This window comes from Somniosus microcephalus, unplaced genomic scaffold, assembly GCF_052327205.1.
Source record: "Somniosus microcephalus isolate GS21.2 unplaced genomic scaffold, FLI_Smic_1.0 unresolved_chr4, whole genome shotgun sequence".
NCBI classification, from domain to species: Eukaryota; Metazoa; Chordata; class Chondrichthyes; order Squaliformes; family Somniosidae; genus Somniosus; species Somniosus microcephalus.
This window is the reverse complement of record NW_028225182.1, coordinates 15,758,232-15,779,546: the sequence shown is the minus strand read 5'-3', so window position 1 is coordinate 15,779,546 and position 21,315 is coordinate 15,758,232.

Below are 21,315 nucleotides of genomic sequence, written 5' to 3'. Positions count from 1 at the left end.
GATCTGCCGCTGCCATGGCCACCAGGTAGCGTGTGACACATTTGGAGAGACTGCACTTTCCCCGAGACAGGATCACAATCGTCAGCACGTTAACTGTGACCAAGAATAAATTAGGCAGACCATTCACCAGGAAAGGGCAATAACTGTAGTTGTCTGCATTGTCAGTGAAATAACAGAGTAGGTTACATAAAAGCGATATTAACTTTCTTCACATTAACTTGAATTGTGCCCAAAAAATGTGCAGTACGGCTTTGCATCCGGTGATGGGACCTGATTAGTTTACCTGTGACAGGTCGTGCTGGAGATAAAGGTTGTAGTCAGAGTAATCAGCAATGATCAGCTAAATAAGTGAGGTAAATGGATCACGTTGCATAGACTTGTCATGTATTACCTTGAGTATAGAATATTACCTGGTAATCTAATTGAAGTGTTTAAATGATTAACGATTTGTTCTAGTAGATAGAGAGAATCTAATTCCTGTAAGTCGGAGTCCAGAACAAATGGACATAAATATAAAATTATAGCTAGATTGTTCAAAGGTCATGACAGGAAGCATTTCTTCACATGAACGGAAGTGCAGAATTGGAACTCTCTCCCCCAAAAAGCTATTGAGGCTAGGTCAATCGAAAATTTCAAAACGGAGACTGCTAGATTTTTGTTAGATAAGGATATTAAGGGACATGAAACAAAGGCGGTTTGAATTATTTAAGATAGAGATGAGCTATGATCTAATGAAATGCCGGATTAAGTTCGAGGTGCTGAATAGTCTACTCCATATGTTCCTAAATGAAAAACATTAAAAACAGATACTGAGTTTAGAATAAGTACAAAAGTAACCAATCGGGAAGTGGGAGCCTCACTTGCGACTGAGCTAGCGGGGAAGGAATAGTTGGGACATTGCAGTGTGAATTGCAGTGTGTGTGAGTTAGTTGTTGGTGTGTTATACTACAGCTTAATCTCCCGAGGTGGGGAAGTGCCAAAAATGGCATGGTAGTAAGAAGAATGTGTGAATCGATGGAGTCCTCTAAATGGAATAGTAAGTTAGCAAAACACACTCTCTGTGTTCAAACATTGACAATGCTCATTAGTTCAAGGCTTGAGCTCTTCTGTAAAATTGGAAAATCAAATCTTCCCCTGCAATGATCATAAGGGTATGTGTACACTTTTTTACAGCTGGTCAGAAAAATTAATGCGTGCATCCCTCTTTGTTTTGGAGATGAGAAGTGTGGCATAGTCGGATCCTTCACTCCTGAATTTCCAATAGTTAATCATTGGATGATCCGAGTTAAAGACATGGTACGCTCCATGCTCGGATATTTTGGGTCACCACAATTAAACAGGCACAGACATACGATTTAATGTCGTTCGTTTTACAGACAAGTCTTTGAATTGTATTAGAGCAAACACAGTTAGCAATGGCCATTTACTGTAAATGCTGGGATAGTATGACTGACTTCATAAAATACCATCCTGGTATTTCAGAAACTATCTGTATTCTAGTCAAATAGAGTTAATCTTGCTCCTTTACTCAGACGATGTGAAGTGAGTAGGCTTCAAAGTCCTATAGTGAATATGTCACAATCCATTACCGAGTGAGGTCACTATCAGAACACTCCGCTTTCAAGCACTGTGGATCCAAATCAGAGATAGGACCAATTTTACCAAAGGAGCATGGAATTAAATTGTTAATTCAATTCATTATTCTACATAAAAACATTAAATGAGCAGAATAATAGTAAACAGTAAATCAAACTTAGAATTAAAAGGTAACGTTTCAGAAACATTGACACTAACATAGAGCAGGAAACGTTGGAAAGTGAGACAGCTGAAGCAGATTGCTCATCAATGCATTAGTGGTTGCTCTGATAGGATTGATTTGTACAATAAAATTACTAATTCTATCCTGCAGAAAGAGAAGATCGTGTGAGGTGAGATAACAATTTCTCTCCAGACATTCGGACTAATTATTTACAACAAAGTTCACATTTTAATTAAAATAGTAATAGAATAACATGACGTGTGCTGTAGACTGAAAGAACAGAAAGATCTTAATACAAATGCCTGAAAGGTAAGTAATAACAACGATTAAGGGCAGGCTAATCATTGAACTGCTACCACGGAATGGGAGTTCACAACAGTGGAGCACAGGCCATCATCAAACACACACAAGAAAGAAAGAGAAAATTACAGAAAGAAAGAACGAAAATGGAAGACAGATCTCGCATATCTATCGCCTTTAATGACTTCGGGACATCTGTAAAATTTTACACCAATGAAGTATTTTTGACGTGTAGTCACTGTTGTAGAACAGCAACTGACATTTATATAACGAAATGTCACGAAAATAACAAAATAAAGACCTGCAAACACGGACTAAGTTGTCAGGTACTTTAATCTCTGAGTACTGATGTACCGTCTGCAGATAATAACTTACCCGGGACACCAAACGCAGCCAGGATGGGGAAGTAAATCGGTTGTATATCGTAAATTGCCCATAGAATCTTGAGCTTGATCAGAAAATCAAGAGCCATTATTTCTCTTTCGGTAAGAATCGATGATTGAATGGTTGGTCCTGATGCTGGGTAAAATTCTCCGATTGACACGTTGAGATGATTCTCCTTATTTATAGAAGTGGGAATCCATCCGGTCAGAAACTCTGGTCCCTGCTGACTGGGTTTAATTGCAGTCACTGAACAAACAGATGTCGTCAACAATTTTCACTCCAATACATTTAATAAAAACAGTGCAATTACCAGTCGGATTAAGCCCCGAAGATCACGTTAAAAGCTATACCTTCATATATTCAGACAAGCCCCACAGTTCTAACAATAATTTAAAATGTATAGTAGGACCGTATATTGTGGTTTCTGATTTAATAACATAAATTGACCGCCGGACCCATCTATTCCAGTTGATGATATCGGTTAGACTCTTTATGTAATGTAGTACTGGCCAACGTTTGTGTGAGAGTGGGGCTTGATCCCTGATACGATATGAGCAGCAGGGCTTCAATTATCTCAATTTCTACGGTGGTAGAGGATGAGAAACGGACTAGGAGAACCTTGGAATAGTCAAGCATACAGGTGAACAAGGCAGGTTGAGATTTTTACTGATGCATGGGATGAGGTCAGGATTGAGGCATGTTATTTTCCCTAGATGGAAAGGGAATTCCTAATAATCCTGCTGGTCGTCAGTATCCTAGATGGGATGGGATCAGAAAGGATATGGAGACAAATGGGAGAAACTGGAGAGTCACAGATGTTCAGCTGCTGAGTGTGGGACAGCGGATGTGGGATGTATGAATTGGTGGGCAATTATAAGGGGAAAGCAGCAAAGAAGACTCAACGGATACGTAATTACCTGAATGACCGAGAAATTGCAAGAAATCCTGTTACTTGACGAAATAATACCCATGCAGAAGAAGATGACGTCTGTGAATCGTGCTTTGTAAGAATTAGCTATCTAGCAGACGCTGATTATAATAAGCATAGTGGATCTAAAACGCTGATTGTCTTGGTATAACTCAACACAAGCACTTCTGTTATATTTGAAGAGTGATCCCATTGATTCCAAATAAAATTAATTAATTGACCTATAAAGCCTTGTATTTGAGAGCCACAGAGCCCAACAAACGCCATTTATGTAGGAACCACAGCATAACCTGTTATTTTAGAGACTAAGCCTCTTGGACAGGAGAATGTACCCAATAGCTCAAATATATTGTTTGGTGATCTAAGTAAACCACTACAATTCCAGATATGAAGGCGAAAGATCCCAGTAAGCCCTGATAAACAAAGCTATACAGGTTGGTGAAACCAGTAAACCACTATAGGCTTACTAAGCCAGTAATCTATGATAATCATAGAAATATAGGCTGCTGATTGCAATACACCCTGATCAATCCAGATACATAGGCTGTTAACCCAGTGATCCACTATAAAACCATACATATAGCCTTGTGATCCCAGTAAACCCTGATAAGCACAGCTATATAGACTGCTAAAACTACTAAAGCACTATAAAGCCAGCTATGTAGAATAGTGATCCCTGTAAACCTTTATAAACACAGTTATAAAGGCTGGTGATCCCAGTATCGTCGATACACATATATATATATAGGCTCCCTATTATATATAGAGTGCCTATTTCCACCTCGTAAGATCATCGCTCAATGCCCCCTCCCCCCCTGCATCAGCTCATTTGCTGCTTTTGTTTCCTATTGAATTGAATACTCCAACGCACACCTGGCTGCCCTTCCATTTTCTAGCCTATTTAAACTTGAAGTTATCCAACTTCGGCGGCCCGTGTCCTAACTTGAACCATGTCCCGTTCATGTATCAACTCTGTGCTTGCTTAAGATAAAAAATCACGGGATTGGGGTAATATTCTGGCATGGATAGAGGATTGGCTATCTAACAGAAGGCAGGGAGTTGGGATAAATGGTTCATTCTCAGACTAGCAATCAGTAACTAGTGGTGTTCTGCAGGGGTCAGTGCTGGGTCCCCAACTCTTCACAATCTATATTAACGATTTAGAGGAGGGGACCGAGCGTAACATATCAAAGTTTGCAGATGATACTAAGATGGGAGGGAACGTAGTGAGTGAGGAGGACATAAAAAACCTTCAAGGGGACCTAGACAGGCTAAGTAAGTGGGCAGCGACTTGCCAGATGGAATACAATGCTGGAAAGTGTGAGGTTATGCACTTTGGCAGGAAAAATCGTAGAGCAAGTTATTATCTTAATGGCAAGAAACTGGAAAGTACTGAAGTACAAAGGGATCTGGGGGTCCTGGTGCACGAAACTCAAAAGGTTAGTATGCAGGTGCAGCAAGTGATTAAGAAGGCCAATGGAATGTTGGCTTTAATTGCTAGGGGGATAGAATATAAAAATAGGGAGGTATTGCTTCAGTTGTACAAGGTATTGGTGAGACGGCACCTGGAATACTGCATACAGTTTTGATGTCCATACTTAAGAAAAGACATACTTGCTCTCGAGTCAGTTCAAAGAAGGTTCACTCGGTTAATCCCGGGGATGAGGGGATGGACATATGAGGAGAGGTTGAGTAGATTGGGACTGTACTCATTGGAGTTCAGAAGAATGAGAGGCGATCTTATTGAAACATATAAGATTGTGAAGGGGTTGGATCGGGTGGATGCGGGGAGGATGTTCCCGATGATGGGTGAAACTAGAACTAGGGGGCATAGTCTTAGAATAAGGGGCAGCTCTTTCAAAACTGAGATGAGGAGGAACTACTTCACTCAGAGGGTGGTAGGTCCATGGAATATGCTGCCCCAAAAAGCTGTAGAAGCTACATCATTACATAAATTTAAAACAGAAATAGACAGTTTCCTAGAAGTAAAGGGAATTAAGGGTTACAGGGAGCGGGCAGGAATTTGGACATGAGTCCAGGTTCGGATCGGACATGGCCCTGTGGGTAGTGGAGCGGGCCCAGCGGCCGTGTAGCCTGATCCTACTGCTATTTGGTGTGTCTAATTCTGTTAGATTGAGGAGATGGTTCTGTGATAGTAGATTGGCGGTTAGGATCAGATCAGCCATGTTCTTATTGAATGGCGGAGCAGGCTCGAGGGGCCGATTTGCCTACTCCTGCTCCTATTTCTTATGTTCTTATCCTCTTATGACCTACATTGGCTCCTGGTTAAGCAATTATTTCAAAAGTCTCATCCTTGTTTCCACATCCCTTCATGGCCTCGCCCCGCCCAATCTCTCTAATGCCCTCCAGCCCAACAACCCCAACACCCCCGCTCCCGAGATATCTGCTCTCCTCTAATTCTGCCCCCTTGTTTATAATCGCTGAACCATTGATGGCCGTGTCTTCAGTTGCATAGGCCCTAAACACTGGAATTCCCTACTTATACCTCTTCACCTCTCTACCTCAATTTCCTCCATTAGGGCTTTCGTCAAAACCATCTCGTTGGCCAAGCTCTTGGTCATTAGCCCTAATTTCTACTTATGTTGCTCGGTGTCAATTGTTTTTTCATATAACACTGATGTAAAGTGCCTTGGGAAATTATACTACATTAAAGCTGCTATATAAATACAGGTTGTTGTTGATGATGTTCGCATAATATCCGGATCTACCCAGTTTTATAGGTTGCTGATTGAACTAATTCATGTCATACGCAGTTATATAGGTTGGGGATCTCAGTAAACGCAGATTAATTGGAAAATGACCGGTGAAGACTTATAATATTGGTGTTCTTAATTCCAAGAAATCCTTCTTTATAGGATGTTTATAAAATGCATTAAATAACTTTACCACCCTTTCGCATGTTTAATCCTACTGTTCAACTATCCATTCCACTTTCTATATTGCTCACGATATTCCTGGATAATGTCAGATGCATTATTTTCATATGGATCCGTTTTAATTTTTCTCTGTCTATTTAATGACTGATCTCTATTCTTTGATCGATCCCCTTTCTATATTCTCGAAATGTAGTCATACGCTAATCATCTCATATTTGAAATTACACGTTGGACCAATTGTAAAGCAGTTGCTGACCCTAATCCCGTTAAAGGAGTCTTACCAAAATATTTAAGACAAAGGATCCAATAATTTCATGTGTCATATTAGAGTGGCCAATATAAGCCATGTAACATGGGATGGTCACAATTTAACTACTGCTTTAATTTAGTCTGGCCAGACAACTTTTTCCTCCCAAAGGCAAGAAGTAGCTCCAGTGAAGATAATGTGTTTTCCCATTGTCTTCCTCACGCTTTGATCTTCGGATTACCTTATCCTAGGTGAGTTACAAATAACACAGGTCAACAGGCTGCGCTGGCTCTAGTTATTGCTGGGAGTGGGATGTGGCAGAGGGGGTCAAGCACTGGTGGTGGGTGCTCTTCTCCCCTGGCTAGTCGGAAGAGACCGTAGGGACTGTAAAAATGACTCGATTGCCGCGGGAGGGATATTTCGCCCTGCCTTTTGGGCTGGGGACATGGGATTTTTCCCTTGTTATCCCTCCAGGGATTCTTACAGTCTTTTCTCCAGTGACCATCTTTCCCTCACCCATAACAATTTAACCTAGCCTGGGAGGGACGGTTCCCCTCCTGGTGCCACTCTTTCTTGCTCCGGCTCCCAGGTTTAACCTCATGGACTTTTCCCTTGGGTTGGGGCGTTTCAATACCCCTCATGTTTATTGGAGCTGTGGGTGGCGGTTGTGGGACCTCTGATTCCTTGACCAACCTTGTTCTGATTGTAGCCTGTGGGATGGTTCTATTTGGGTTGCAGGTAAAGTCCGACTGGCCTATCTTCGGGCTGATAAGGCATATCATCCCTTTGCCCTCTTTAATGCCATATTCCAGCTTTCTATCTCTTCCATACAGGTGCCATGATCTGCTTCCTCAAACCCTTGGTCGCAGGCCAGCTTATACGCTGCCTTTACCTCCCTAACCTTTTCCTCCTGCTCTTTTACTTCTTGTATGAGGCGAGCATTCTCCTCCCGCACCCTCATCTCATTGCTCTTGGCCTCTGCAACTAAGCACTTCAGGTACTCTAATTCGTACCTCGTTTGACTTTTGCCCTCATTAAACTGGACCACCAGGTGCTCTATCTTTGCCTGGTATTCCTCAATCTCCCTTTCCTTATCCCAACTCTCTGCTCTTACTTCCCTAAGTCTGCGGGAACCTAACCACAAACAGATCAGTGGGATAAAAAGAAACCCAATAACTGCTGCTCTCTCCAGACCCAAACCACCATCTGCTACATCGCATACTGTTGCCGACGGTCCTGCCGCGGTCGCCATTTTGCAGAAACGGGGGGGGTACTGGGGTTATTGTCTCTGGCTAGACAGAAGTATCGAAGCTGCTCCAGAGCCCCGTGCAGTTTCCAATCGCTCCCCTTTTTCTGGTTCTGACCACCGGACTTATTTCAGTAGCAATATAGACAAAACGAGACTCGTGGTTGGGTGCAAAGAAGACCAGTATTTACTGAAATAAAGAATAAATTGAAAAAAATGATGAATACAGCAGGCTTTTGCTTACTACAGCACACCTTTGCTTAATACAGCACACATTTGCTTAATACAGCACACCTTTGCTTAATACAGCACACCTTTGCTTAATACAGCGCTCTTTTGCTTAACGGGAGGAGAAACGAACACATCGAGTGAAAATTGACTAAAATTATAATTTAACTATATTCCCCTTTAATTCCCACCCCTAATACCTACCTAGGTTGCCTTGTAATGGGCCAGAAAGTTTTATGCTCACCAGTGAACGCCTGCTCCATGCCCCTGCAGTCTGTCTTAGATTCTTCACCGCCCCGAAGTAGAGATACCCCAGTAATTCAAAAGTTACTGCTGGTATTCCACTTCTTCGGGCGTGCTGATGAGCTGTTCTTCTTGTAGGCAGGTCATCGGAGGCAAGGCGGCAGAGGAAGAGAGAGTGGCTTCCTGAGGAGATATCTTCATACCCCATTGGGTGCCATTATCTGCACGCCCAAATCTGGATGTATCTGGGCTATACAAAAGGGACCGACTGACCCCATTGACTGTAATGGGTTTGAATGTGTTACCCATTCATTTAACTGGTTTGCGACCAGTTTGAAATGTCCCACTGATTTCTGAAGTGTTCAGTCAACAGCACTCAAGTGCTTTGTAAACAATCCATTGTCCAGCGGTCACCGCCCAACCACAACTGATTGACAGCTTTAAGTACTTAAGCCCTTGAGTCAACATTGTAGAGGGCTGGGAAACAAACAACCCTTTGTCCTGTGAGTGAAACTTCCTAAACTGCAGTTGATTGGCAGTTTCAAGTACTTCATGCATATTCGCACAGACTGGTGTTTTTTTCAAATCCTTTGTCAGCCAGGGATGGGAGATATACCAGCAGGCTGTCTTTGTCAGCTGCCACGAGGCCTGACCTCATTTTTGATGCTCTGGGTTTTTAAGGGATATTCCACCCAGGTTTTCTTTAATCAAATATAATCTTCGGGGGCTGTAGAAATTTTCCGAAATTTTTGAAAATCCTTACTCATTAACAATCTCAGCTAAAACTGGAGCAAGCAAACGAAGTTGGATGGTCAGCAATTAGTGTTTTACTTTGTTTAATCTTAACTCCGTGGTTGTTGCACTTTATGCCTGTATTTATAAAGACTAGGATACCACCTGCATTATTAACCACGTTGTCCGGTAACCTTCAAAGTTTGTGCATATGCATCCCCGGTCTCTGTTCTTCCATCCATTTACAATTGTACCATTTAGTGTGTACGGTCTCTCTTCTTTCTTCCTATGACAATATATCACCTCACACTTCTCTGCTTGAATTTCACCTGTCATGTGACCGCCCATTCCACCAGCCAGGTTATGTCTTCTTGAAGTGTATTACTGTCGTCCTCACTAGTTACTAGTCTTCCAAGTTTCGTGCCATCTGAAATTGTTCCCTGAACCCCTAAGCCCAAGTAATTAATGTATATCAAAAACTGCAATGGTCCTCGTACTGAACTTGGGGAACGCCACTGTATAATTCCCTCCATTTCAAAAAACAGCCATTCACCACAACTCTCTGTTTTCTATCCGTTAGCCAATGGTGTAATCCATGCTGCTGCTGTCTCTTTTATCTCACAACTCGCCTAGAATGTGGTACTTTATCAAAGCCGTTTGAAAGCCCAGATACACAACATCAACTCCACTGACCTAATCCACTCTCGCTGTTTCCTCATCAAAAAACTCAATCAAGTTAGTCAAACACGATATGTCCTGAACAAATCCGGGTTGGATCTCCTTTATTATTCCATGCTTGTCCACGTGGCTGCTACTTTTCTCCCGGATTATTGTTTCCAAAACTTCCCAACCACCGACTTTAAGATGACTGGCCTGTAATTGTCAGGCTTATTCTCCTCCTCTTTTTTGAATAAGTGTCTAACATGTACAATCCTCCAGACGTTTTGCACCATCCCTGGATTTAAGGAGGATTGAAAAAATGAAGCCAGCACCTTCGCAATTTCTACCCTTACTTCCCTCAGCAACCTAGGATGCATCCCATCTGGACCGGGGGACTTATCAACTTTAATTACAGCTAATGTGTCCAGTACCCACTCTTTTTCTATTTGGATCGCATCCAGAATCCCAGTAACCTCCTCGTTTACCATAGCTTTAGCAAGTCATCTTCCATGGTAAACACCGATGCAATGTGTACATTTAATACCTCAGCCATGCTTTCTGCCTCCACCAATAATGATCCATTTTGATGCCTAATCAGCCACACCACTCCTGTGAAAAAACATTTAATATTAATAGTAGGAGATAGTTTGATTCTCATTTGTGTTAGCCGCTGATCTATTCTTGTGCTCTCTCTTTGCCCCTCTTATTTCCTTTCTCACTTCCACTCTGTACTTTGCACATTCAGACTGATTCTCCCATCTATTATCAAGCTGACATCTGTCATACATCTATTTTTCTGTTTCATCCTACTTTACAACTCCGTCGTCACCCAGGGAGCTCTAGCTTTAGATTTCCTCTTTTCCCCCTTTGTGGGAATGCACCTAAACTGCAATCGAACCATCTCCTCTGTGAATACCGCCGCTTGCGCCACTACATTTTTGCCTGCCACTCTTTGACTACAAGTTAACTGGGATAGATCCCTCCTCAATTCACTGAAATTAGCACTCGTCCAGTTATGCATTTTCTTCTAGATTACTCCTTGCCCTTCTCCAGAAATAAACTAAAATCTCTGGATCGATGATCACAATTTCCGAGATGCTCTCCAACTGCAACATTCTCCACTTGACCCAATTCATTCCCTAGGACTAGATACAGAAATGCCTCTTTCTTTGTTGGGCAGGAAACGCACTGATCAAGAAAATTCTGGTGAACACACTTCAAAAATTCTTCCCCTTCTCTGGCCTTCACACAATCACTGCCCCATTCAATATTGGGGTAGGGAAAATCTCCTATTTTAACTACTTTAGTTCTTATGCCTTTCAGCAATTTCTTTTCAAATCTGCTCCTCCATCTCCTTTCCACTATTTGGTGGTCTATAAAATACAAAAAGTAGCGTAATAGTTCATTTATTGTTTCTCAAATCCAACCCACAAGATTCGGCCTTTGATCTCTCAAGGATATTTTCTCTTTCTAGCACTAATTTCTTCCTTAATTACAACTGCAACCCCTTCCTATTTTTAACATTCCCCATCTTGAATACGGCCAGGTGAGTATTTATTCTGCTCTATAGTTTGACAGTTAAGGTTAATAGCTTATACATTTTAGTACGTCTTAATTTTTGTGGTTATAGTTTATAAGGTCAATGTTGTGTATCGGGGAGTGCTAGTAACCAAGGGACATTGAGTATATCATGTAATTGTAGTGTAATTCGTGGTATTGATTTGATTTAATTTAATTTTAATTAATTGAAGGCTAATTCAAGAAACAGAGCTCGGCCCTGTGGCATGCTCCTCCTGCACTCTGTATGAAATCAGGGACACTTTCTGTGTCCCTGACGACAATGTGTGCGGGAAGCGTATACAGCAGCAAGTACTGGCAGACCGCATTGCGGTGCTGGCTCTGCGAATGGCTACATACTGGAGCATTAGCGATGCTGAGGATGTCATAGATATCACGTTTAATCAGTTGGCCACACCGCAGGTAAAGGCTGCACAGGCAGGAATGGAATGGGTGACCGCCAGGCAGAGTAGTAAGCACAGGCAGATTTGGATATTGCTGAGGGAGATGGCTTATCGGGGGAAAACCAGCAGCAGCCAATGTCCTGGCACTGTGGGTGGGTCTGCTGCAGAGGACGGGAGGAATAAGAATGGGAGAACTATAGTGATACGGAATTCTATTATAAGGGGAATAGATAGGAGTTTCTGCGGTCGCAAATGAGACACCAGGATGGTATGTTGACACCCTAAGACAAGGGTCAAGGATGTCTCAGAACGGCTGCAGGACATTCTGGAGGTAGAGCGTGAACAGCCAGTTGTCGTGGTGCATATAGGTACTAACGATATAAGTAAAAACCGTAATGAGGTCCTAAAAGTTAGGAGGTAAATTAAAAAATAGGACATCAAAGGTAGTATTCTCAGGATTGCTACCAGTGCCACGTGCTAGCCAGAGTAGAAATAAAACGATACTTCAGATGAATATGTGGCTAGAGGAATGGTGCAAGTGGGAGGGATTTAAATTCCTGGGACATTGGAACCGGTTCTGGGAGAGGTGGGACAAGTACAAACTGGACGGCTTGCCCCTGGGCAGGACCGTGACCGAAGTCCTAGGGGGACTGTTTGCTACTGCTGTTGGTGAGGGTTTAAACTAAAATGGCAGGAGGTTGGGAACCTGTGCAGGGAGACAGAGGAAAGGGAAGCAATGATAGAAACAAAAGAGAGGAAGGAGAAAAGCAAAAGGGGCAGTCAGAGAAACCGAGCGTGTAAATCAAACATGGCCACAGTAACTACTAATTCTAAAAGGTCTAACAGTGTTAAGAAAACAAGCCTGAAGGCTTTGTGTCTGATGCGAGTGGCATTCATAATAAGGTGAATGAATTAGGTGCACAAACAGATCTAAACAGATATAATATAATTGGGATTACGGAGATATGGCACCAGGGTACCAAGGCTGGGAATTCAACATCCTGGGGTATTCAATATTCTGGAAAGACAGGCAAAAAGTAAAAGGAGGTAGGCAAGCATTGCTGGTTAAAGAGGAGATTAACGCAATATTAAAGAAGGATATTATCTCTGATGATGTGGAATCTGTATGGGTAGAGCTGAGAAATACCAAGGGGCAGAAAATGATAGTGCGAGTTGTATAAGGTACACAAAACAGTAATGCTGGGGATGGCATTAAACGGGAAATTAGATATGCATGTAATAAGGGCACAGCAGTTATCATGAGTGACTTTAATCTACATATAGATTGGGCTAACCAAATTAGTAACAATACTGTGCAAGAGGAACTCCTGGAGTGTATATGGGATGGTTTCCTGGACCAATATGTCGAGGAATCAACTAGATATCACGCCATCTTAGACAGGATATTATGTAATGAAAAAGGATTCATTAGCAATCATGTTGTGCGAGGCCCCTTGGGGCGGAGCGATCATGATATTATCGAATTCTTCATTAAGATGGAGAGTGAAGTATTTGACCCAGCGACTAGGGTGCTAAATTTAAAAAAAACTAAACTACGAAGGTATGAGGCGTGAGTTGCCTTGGATGGATTGGGGAATGTTATTTAAAGGGTTGAAGGTGGCTAGGCAATGGCAAACATTTAATGATGGCATGGATGAACTACAGAATTTGTTCATCTCTGTTTGGCATAAATTAAAACACAAAAAGTGACCCCAACGTGGCTAACAAGGGAAATTAGGGATAGCATAAGCTCCAAGGAGAGGCCATAAAAATTGGCCAGAAAAATCAACAAACCTGAGGATTGGGAACAGTTTAGGATTCAGCAAAGAAGGACCAAGGGAATAATTAAAAGGCAGAAAATACAATATGAGAGAAAGTATGCTGGGAACATAAAAACTGATTGTAAAAGCTTCTATAGATTTGTGATGAGAAAAAGATTGGTAAAGTCAAGCGTAGGTCCTTTGCAGTCAGAATCAGGGGAATTTATAATGGGGAACAAACAAATGTCAGGCCAACTTAATACGTACTTTGGTTCTGTCTTCAGAAAGGAGGACACAAATAATCTGCCAGAGATGTCAGGGAACATAGGGTCTAATGAGAGGGAGGAACTGAATGAAATCAGTATTGGAGGGAAATGGCGTTATGGAAATTGACGGGTTTGAAGGCCGATAAATCCCCAGGGCCTGATAATCTACATCCTAGGACACTTAAGGAAGTGGCCCTAGAAATAGTCGGTCCATTGCTGGTCATCTTCCAAAATTCTATAGACTCATGAACTGTTCCCATGGATTGGAGTGTAGCTAATGTAACCCCTCTATTCAGAAAAGGTGGTAGAGAGAAAATGGGAAATATCAGACCGATAAGCCTGACATCGGTAGTGGGGAAAATGCTAGAGTCCAATATAAATGATGTAATAGCAGAGCACTTGGAAAACAGTGACAGGATTGTACAAAGTCAACATGGAATTACAAAAGGTAAATCATGCTTGGCTAAACTACTGGAATTTTTTGAGGATTTAACTGGTGGAATAGATGTCATAGAGTCATAGAGTAATACAGCACGGATAGAGGCCCTTCGGCCCATCGTGTCCGCGCCGGCCATCAAGCCCTGTCTAATCTAATCCCATATTCCAGCATTTGGCCCGTAGCCTTGTATGCTATGGCACTTCAAGTGCACATCCAAATGCTTCTTAAATGTTGTGAGGGTTTCTGCCTCCACAACCCTTTCAGGCAGTGAGTTCCAGACTCCAACCACCCTCTGGGTGAAAAAGTTCTTTCTCAAATCCCCTCTAAACCTCCCGCCCTTTACCTTGAATCTATGCCCCCTAGTTATTGACCCCTCTACTAAGGGAAAAAGCTCCTCAGCATCCATCCTATCTATGCCCCTCATAATTTTGTACACCTCAATCATGTCCCCCCTCAGCCTCCTCAGCTCCAAGGAAAACAAACCCAACCTGCCCAGTCTCTCCTCATAGCTGAAGCGCTCCAGCCCTGGTAACATCCTGGTGAACCTCCTCTGCACCCTCTCTAACGCGATCACATCCTTCCTGTAGTGTGGCGACCAGAACTGCACACAATATTCCAGCTGTGGCCTAACCTGTGTTTTATACAGCTCCATCATAACCTCCTTGCTCTTATATTCAATGCCTCGGCTAATGAAGGCAAGTATCCCATATGCCTTTTTTACCACCTTATCCACCTGTTCCGCCACCTTCAGGGATCTGTGTACTTGCACACCCAGATCCCTCTGACCCTCCGTCTTGCCTAGGGTATTTCCATTCATTGTGTATTCCTTTGCCTTGTTAGTCCCCCCAAAGTGCATCACCTCGCACTTTTCCGGGTTAAATTCCATTTGCCACTGTTCCGCCCATCTGACCAACCCATCTATATCGTCCTGCAGACTGAGGCTACCCTCCTCGCTATTTACCACCCTACCAATTTTTGTATCATCCGCGAACTTACTGATCATAACCTTTACATTCATATCCAAGTCATTAATGTAGACCACAAACAGCAAGGGACCCAGCACCGATCCCTGTGGTACCCCACTGGCCACAGGCTTCCAGTCACAAAAACAACCTTCGACCATCACCCTCTGCCTTCTGCCACTAAGCCAGTTTTGTATCCAATGTGCCAAGGCACCCTGGATTCCATGGGCTCTTACCTTCTTGACCAGTCTCCTGTGCGGGACTTTATCGAAGGCCTTACTGAAATCCATGTATACCACATCCACTGCGTTACCCTCATCCACACACCTAGTCACCCCCTCAAAAAATTCAATCAAATTAGTCAGACATGATCTTCCCTTGACAAAGCCATGTTGACTATCCCTGATTAATCCTTGCCTCTCCAAGTGGAGACAAATTTTGTCCCTCAGGATTTTTTCCTATAATTTTCCTACCACTGATGTTAGGCTCACTGGCCTGTAGTTCCCCGGTTTTTCCCTACTACCCTTCTTGAATAATGGTACTACATTAGCGGTTCTCCAGTCCTCTGGCACATCCCCTGTGGCCAGAGTGGTCCTGAATATATGTGTTAGAGCCCCCGCAATCTCCTCCTTTGCCTCACACAGCAGCCTGGGATACATTTCATCCGGGCCTGGGGATTTATCCATTTTTAGGCCAGCTAAAACCGCCAATACCTCCTCCCTCTCGATGTTAATATGTTCGAGCATATCACAGTCCCCCCGCCCTATTTCTATGTCTACATCGTCCTTCTCCATAGTGAAAACAGATGCAAAAAATTCATTTAGAACCCCTCCTACATCTTCTGGCTCCACACACAGATTGCCACTTTTGTCCCTAATGGGCCCTATTTTTCCCTAGTTATCCTCTTACCCTTAATATACTTATAAAACATCTTCGGATTTTCCTTTATTTTGCTTGCCAGTGTTATTTCATGGCCCCTCCTTGATCTCCTAATTTCTTTTTTAAGTATCCCCCTGCACTTTTTGTACTCCTCTAGGGCTTCCTCCGTCTTTAGCCTTTTGTATCTACCAAAAGCCCTCCTTTTTTTCCTAATCCATTCTCGTATATCCCCTGACATCCAAGGTTCCCTGTGGTTTTTGGAACCACCCTTGACCTTTACGGGAACATGTTGCCATTGTATGATCTCAATCTCCCTTCTGAAAGCCTCCCATTGCTCCGATGCGGATTTTCCTACAAGTAGCTGATCCCAGTCCATTTTGGCCAGATCCTGCCTTATCCTGTTAAAATCGGCCTTCCCCCAATTTAGAACCTTTATTTCCGGCCCATCCCTGTCCTTTTCCATGGCCACCTTAAATCTTACCATATTATGGTCACTATCACCAAAGTGCTCACCTACTAGCACTTTTTCCACTTGGCCGGCCACATTCCCTAGAATTAGGTCCAGTACCGCCCCCTCTCTTGTAGGACTTTCTACATGCTGGCTCAAAAAGCTCTCCTGGATGCACTTTAAGAATTCTACACCCTCTGAGCCTTTCACACTCTGACTATCCCAGTTAATATTGGGGAAGTTGAAATCCCCCATTATTATTACCCTATTATTTGCACATTTCTCTGAGATTTGCCCACATATCTGTTCCTCTATCTCCCCCTGACTGTTTGGAGGCCTATAGTACACTCCCAGCAGGAGTAGGCTTTTCGGCCCCTAGAGCATGCTCCTCCATTGGATGAGATCATGGCTGATCTTCCAAATTCAGTACCCTGTCCCTGCTGTCTCCCCATATCCCTTGATCCCTTTAGCTTTAAGAAATATATCTAACACCGTCTTGAATATATTTAATGAATTGGCATCCACTGACTCTGCGGTAGAGAATTCCACATGTTCCCCACTCTCTGGGTGAAGAAATTCCTCCTCACCTCAGTCCTAAAATGCTTACCCCTTACCCTTATACTGTGAACACTGGTTCTGGACTCCCCCTGCATCGGGAACTTCCTTCCTGCATCTAGTCTATCCAGTCCTGTTAGAATTTTATATGTTTCAATGAGATCTCCTCTCATGCTTTAAAACTCCAGCAAATATAAGCCAAACCGACGCAACCTCTCCTCATTCGTCATTCCTGCCAACCCAGGTATCAACCTGGTGATTCTTCCCTGCACTCCCTTAATGGCAAGAGCATCCTTCCTAAGATAAGCCGACCTAAACTGTATACAATACTCAAGGTGTGGTCTCACCAAGCCATTGTAGAACTGCAGCAAGGCATCCTTCATCCTGTACTCGAATCCTCACGCTATGAAGGCCAACATACCATTTGCCTTCTTAACCACCTGCTGCACCTGTATGCTTACCGACAGTGACTGGTGCACAAGGACAGCCAAGTCTGGTTGCACATCCCATTCTACCAATCTATTGCCATTCAGATAATAATCTGCCTTCCTGCTTTTGGCAACAAAGTAAATAACCTCGCATTTATCCACCTTATACTGCATCTGCCATGCGTCTGCCCAATCACCCAACCCGTTCAAATCATACTGGAGTTTCTCTGCATCCTCCACACAAAGCACACGCCCACCCAGCTTTGTGTCGTCTGCAAACTTGGAGATATTACATCTAGTTACCTCCTTAAGATCATTAATACATATCGGCCCAGAAATTCGGGTCGAGGGCTTCCCGTGGGTGTAAACCCCCGACCTGCACTTACCTTGTGTGCTGGTATTTGAGTTTTGGGCCCCCATGGAATTCCGATCCTGGGCCTGCTCCAGCGCCGGCGCACAGTGCTTGCATATCCCAGGGGCGCAGTTGGTTCGCTGTGTCCCCTGGGATCACGTGGGCCATGGGGAGCCAATCGGAGCAGGGAATGCCCATTCATAAGTTTGACAGGAAGAGCTGTCAAAACTTATAAATACTATGGGCCCCAAAACATCATTAATCTTCAAATACATTTATAAAAAACATCAAATTTTTTAAATAAACTATAAATTACATGAAAAAACTATTTTAAACAATAATTTAAATTTTTGAATAAAATCATTTTATTTTCTAACGGGGTTAAAAATAAACTTACCTGTCTTAAATATTTAAAAATAATAAACCTGTGGAAAAATGTTTTAATTTTAATGAATACACCACTTTCCTTGTAAAAAACAGGCCTTATGCCTGCTTTTTAAATGTGTAACTTCTGCAGACTTATCCTCCTGGGAAAATCTGCAAAAAAAAACTAAGTTCGACGTGCACATGCAGCCTCTCCTGCGCACACATTTGAACTCTGAACTCCTTCATTCAGGGGAATGGAAGTGCTGATTTCCCCCGTGTTATGCTCCTCTTGCTCTATGTGGGAATTCAGGGACACTGCCGGTGCCCCTGATGACCACATGTGCCGGAACTGCATCCAGCTGCGGCTACTAGCAGACCGCATTGAGGCGCTGGAGCTGCGGGTGGATGGGTTGTGGAGCATTCACGATGCTGAGAGGGTCGTGGATAACACGTTTAGTGAGTTGGTCACACCGCAGGTAAGGGCTGCACAGGAAGAAAGGAAATGGGTGACCACCAGGCGGAGCAATAGAAGCAGGCAGGTAGTGCAGGAGACCCCTGTGACCATTCCCCTCTCAAACAGGTATATCGATTTGGATACTGTTGAGGGGGATGACTCACCAGGGGAAGGCAGCAGCAGCCAACTTCCTGGCACTGGGGGTGCTCCTGCTGCCCAGGAAGGGAGGAAAAAGAGTGGGAGAGCAATAGTGGTAGGGGATTCTATAGTAAGGGGAACAGATAGGCGTTTCTGGGGCCGTAGACGTGAATCCAGGATGGTTTGCTGCCTCCGTGGTGCCAGGGTCAAGGATGTCACTGAGTGGCTGCAGGGCATTCTGGAGGGGGAGGGTGAACAGCCAGAGGTCGTGGTCCACATTGGCACCAACGACATAGATAAAAAGAGGGATGAGGTCCTGCAGCAAGAATTTAGGGAGCGAGGTGGAAGATTAAAGAGCAGGACCTCAAAGGTTGTAATCTCTGGATTACTCCCAGTGCCACGTGCTAGTGAGTATAGGAATAGGAGGGTAGAACAGATGAATGCGTGGCTAAAGGGATGGTGCAGAAGGGAGGGCTTTAGTTTCCTGGATCACTGGGTCTGCTTCTGGGAAAGGTGGGACTTGTACAAGTCGGACGGTTTACACCTGAACCAGAGGGGGACCAATATCCTTGCAGGGAAGTTTGCTAGCACTGCTGGGGGGGGTTTAAACTAACTTGGCAGGGGGATGGGATACAGAGTGGAACTATAATAGGGGGTGATTTACAGCCAAATACGGAGGAAAAAACAAGTCAGCTGGGAAGGCAGAGCAAATATGTGAAGGCAAAAGGGAATATGGCAAGGCTGGAAGGCATTTATTTTAATGCAAGGAGTCTTGCAAATAAGGTGGATGAACTGAAGTTGTTGTTGAACACATGGGAGTACGATATTGTTGCTATCACGGAGACATGGTTGAGGGAGGGTCAGGACTGACAGCTCAATATTCCGGGGTATAGAATCTTCAGGCGAGACAGAGGGGGGTGTAAAAGGGGAGGGGTGTTGCAATATTAATTAAGGAATTAATTACTGCTGTAAGGAGGGATGATATATTATCTCTAATGAGGCCATATGGGTAGAACTTAAAAACAAAAAGGGGGCAAGCACTTTGCTGGGAGTGTACTTTAGGCCCCCAAACAGTCAGGGGGAGATAGAGGAACAGATATGTAGGCAAATCTCAGAGAAGTGCGAAAATAATAGGGTAATAATAGTGGGGGATTTCAACTTCCCCAATATTAATTGGGGTAGTCAGAGTGTGAAAGGCTTAGAGGGTGCAGAATTCTTAAAGTGCATCCAGGAGAGCTTTTTGAGCCAACATGTAGAAAGTCCTACAAGAGAGGGGGCGGTACTGGACCTAATTCTAGGGAATGTAGCCGGCCAATTGGTGGAAGTGTCAGTAGGAGAGCATTTTGGTGACAGTGACCATAATTCGGTGAGATTTAAGGTGGTCATGGAAAAATACAAAGACGGCCTGGAAATAAGGGTTCTAAATTGGGGGAAGGCCGATAAGGCAGGATCTGGCCAAAGTGGACTGGGAGCAGCTACTTATAGGAAAATCCACACCAAAGCAGTGGGAGACTTTCAGAAGGGAAACAGAAAGAGTACAACGCCAACATGTTCCTGTAAAGGTCAAGGGGGGGACCAACAAGCAAAGAGAACCTTGGATAACATGGGATATACAAAAATGCATTAGGAAAAAAAGGGGGGCTTTTGGCAGTTACGAAAGACAAAAGACGGAGGAAGCCCTAGAGGAGTATAAAAAGTGCAGGGGCATACTTAAAAAAGAAATTAGGAGGGCGAGGAGGGGCCATGAAAGAACACTGGCGAGCAAAATAAAGGAAAATCCTAAGATGTTTTATAAGTATATTAAGGGCAAGAGGATAACCAGGGAAAGGGTAGGGCCCATTAGGGACCAAAGTGGCAATCTGTGTGTAGAGCCAGATGATGTAGGCGGTGTTTTAAATGAATTTTTTGCATCTGTGTTCACTATGGAGAAAGACGATGTAGACATAGAAATCGGGCAAGGGGACCGTGACATACTTGAACATATTAGCTTCGAGAGGGAGGAGGTACTAGCAGTTATAGCAGGCCAAAAAGTGGATAAATCCCCAGGCCCGGACGAGATGTATACCAGGCTGTTGTGTGAGGCAAAGGAGGAGATTGCAGGGGCTCTGACACAAATTTTCAGAACCTCTCTGGCCACAGGGAATGTACCAGAGGACTGGAGAACAGCTAACGTAGTACCATTATTCAAGAAGGGTAGCAGGGATAAACCAGGGAATTACAGGCCAGTGAGCCTAACATCTGTGGTAGGGAAATTATTGGAAAAAATTCTGAGGGACAAAATTAGTCTCCACTTGGAGAGGCAAGGATTAATCGGGGATAGTCAGCATGGCTTTGTCAAGGGTAAATCATGTCTGACCAATCTGATTGAATTTTTCGAGGGGCTGACTAGGTGTGTGGATGAGGGAAATGCTGTGGATGTGGTTTACATGGATTTCAATAAAGCTTTTGACAAAGTCCCGCATAGGAGACTGGTCAAGAAGGTAAGAGCCCATGGGATCCAGGGTGCCTTGGCGCGTTGGATCCTAAACTGGCTGAGTGGCAGGAGGCAGAGGGTGATGGTCGAAGGTTGCTTTTGTGACTGGAAGCCTGTGTCCAGTGGGGTATCTCAGGGATCGGTGCTTGGTCCCTTGCTGTTTGTGATCTACATAAATGATTTGGATGAGAATGTAAAAGGTATGATCAG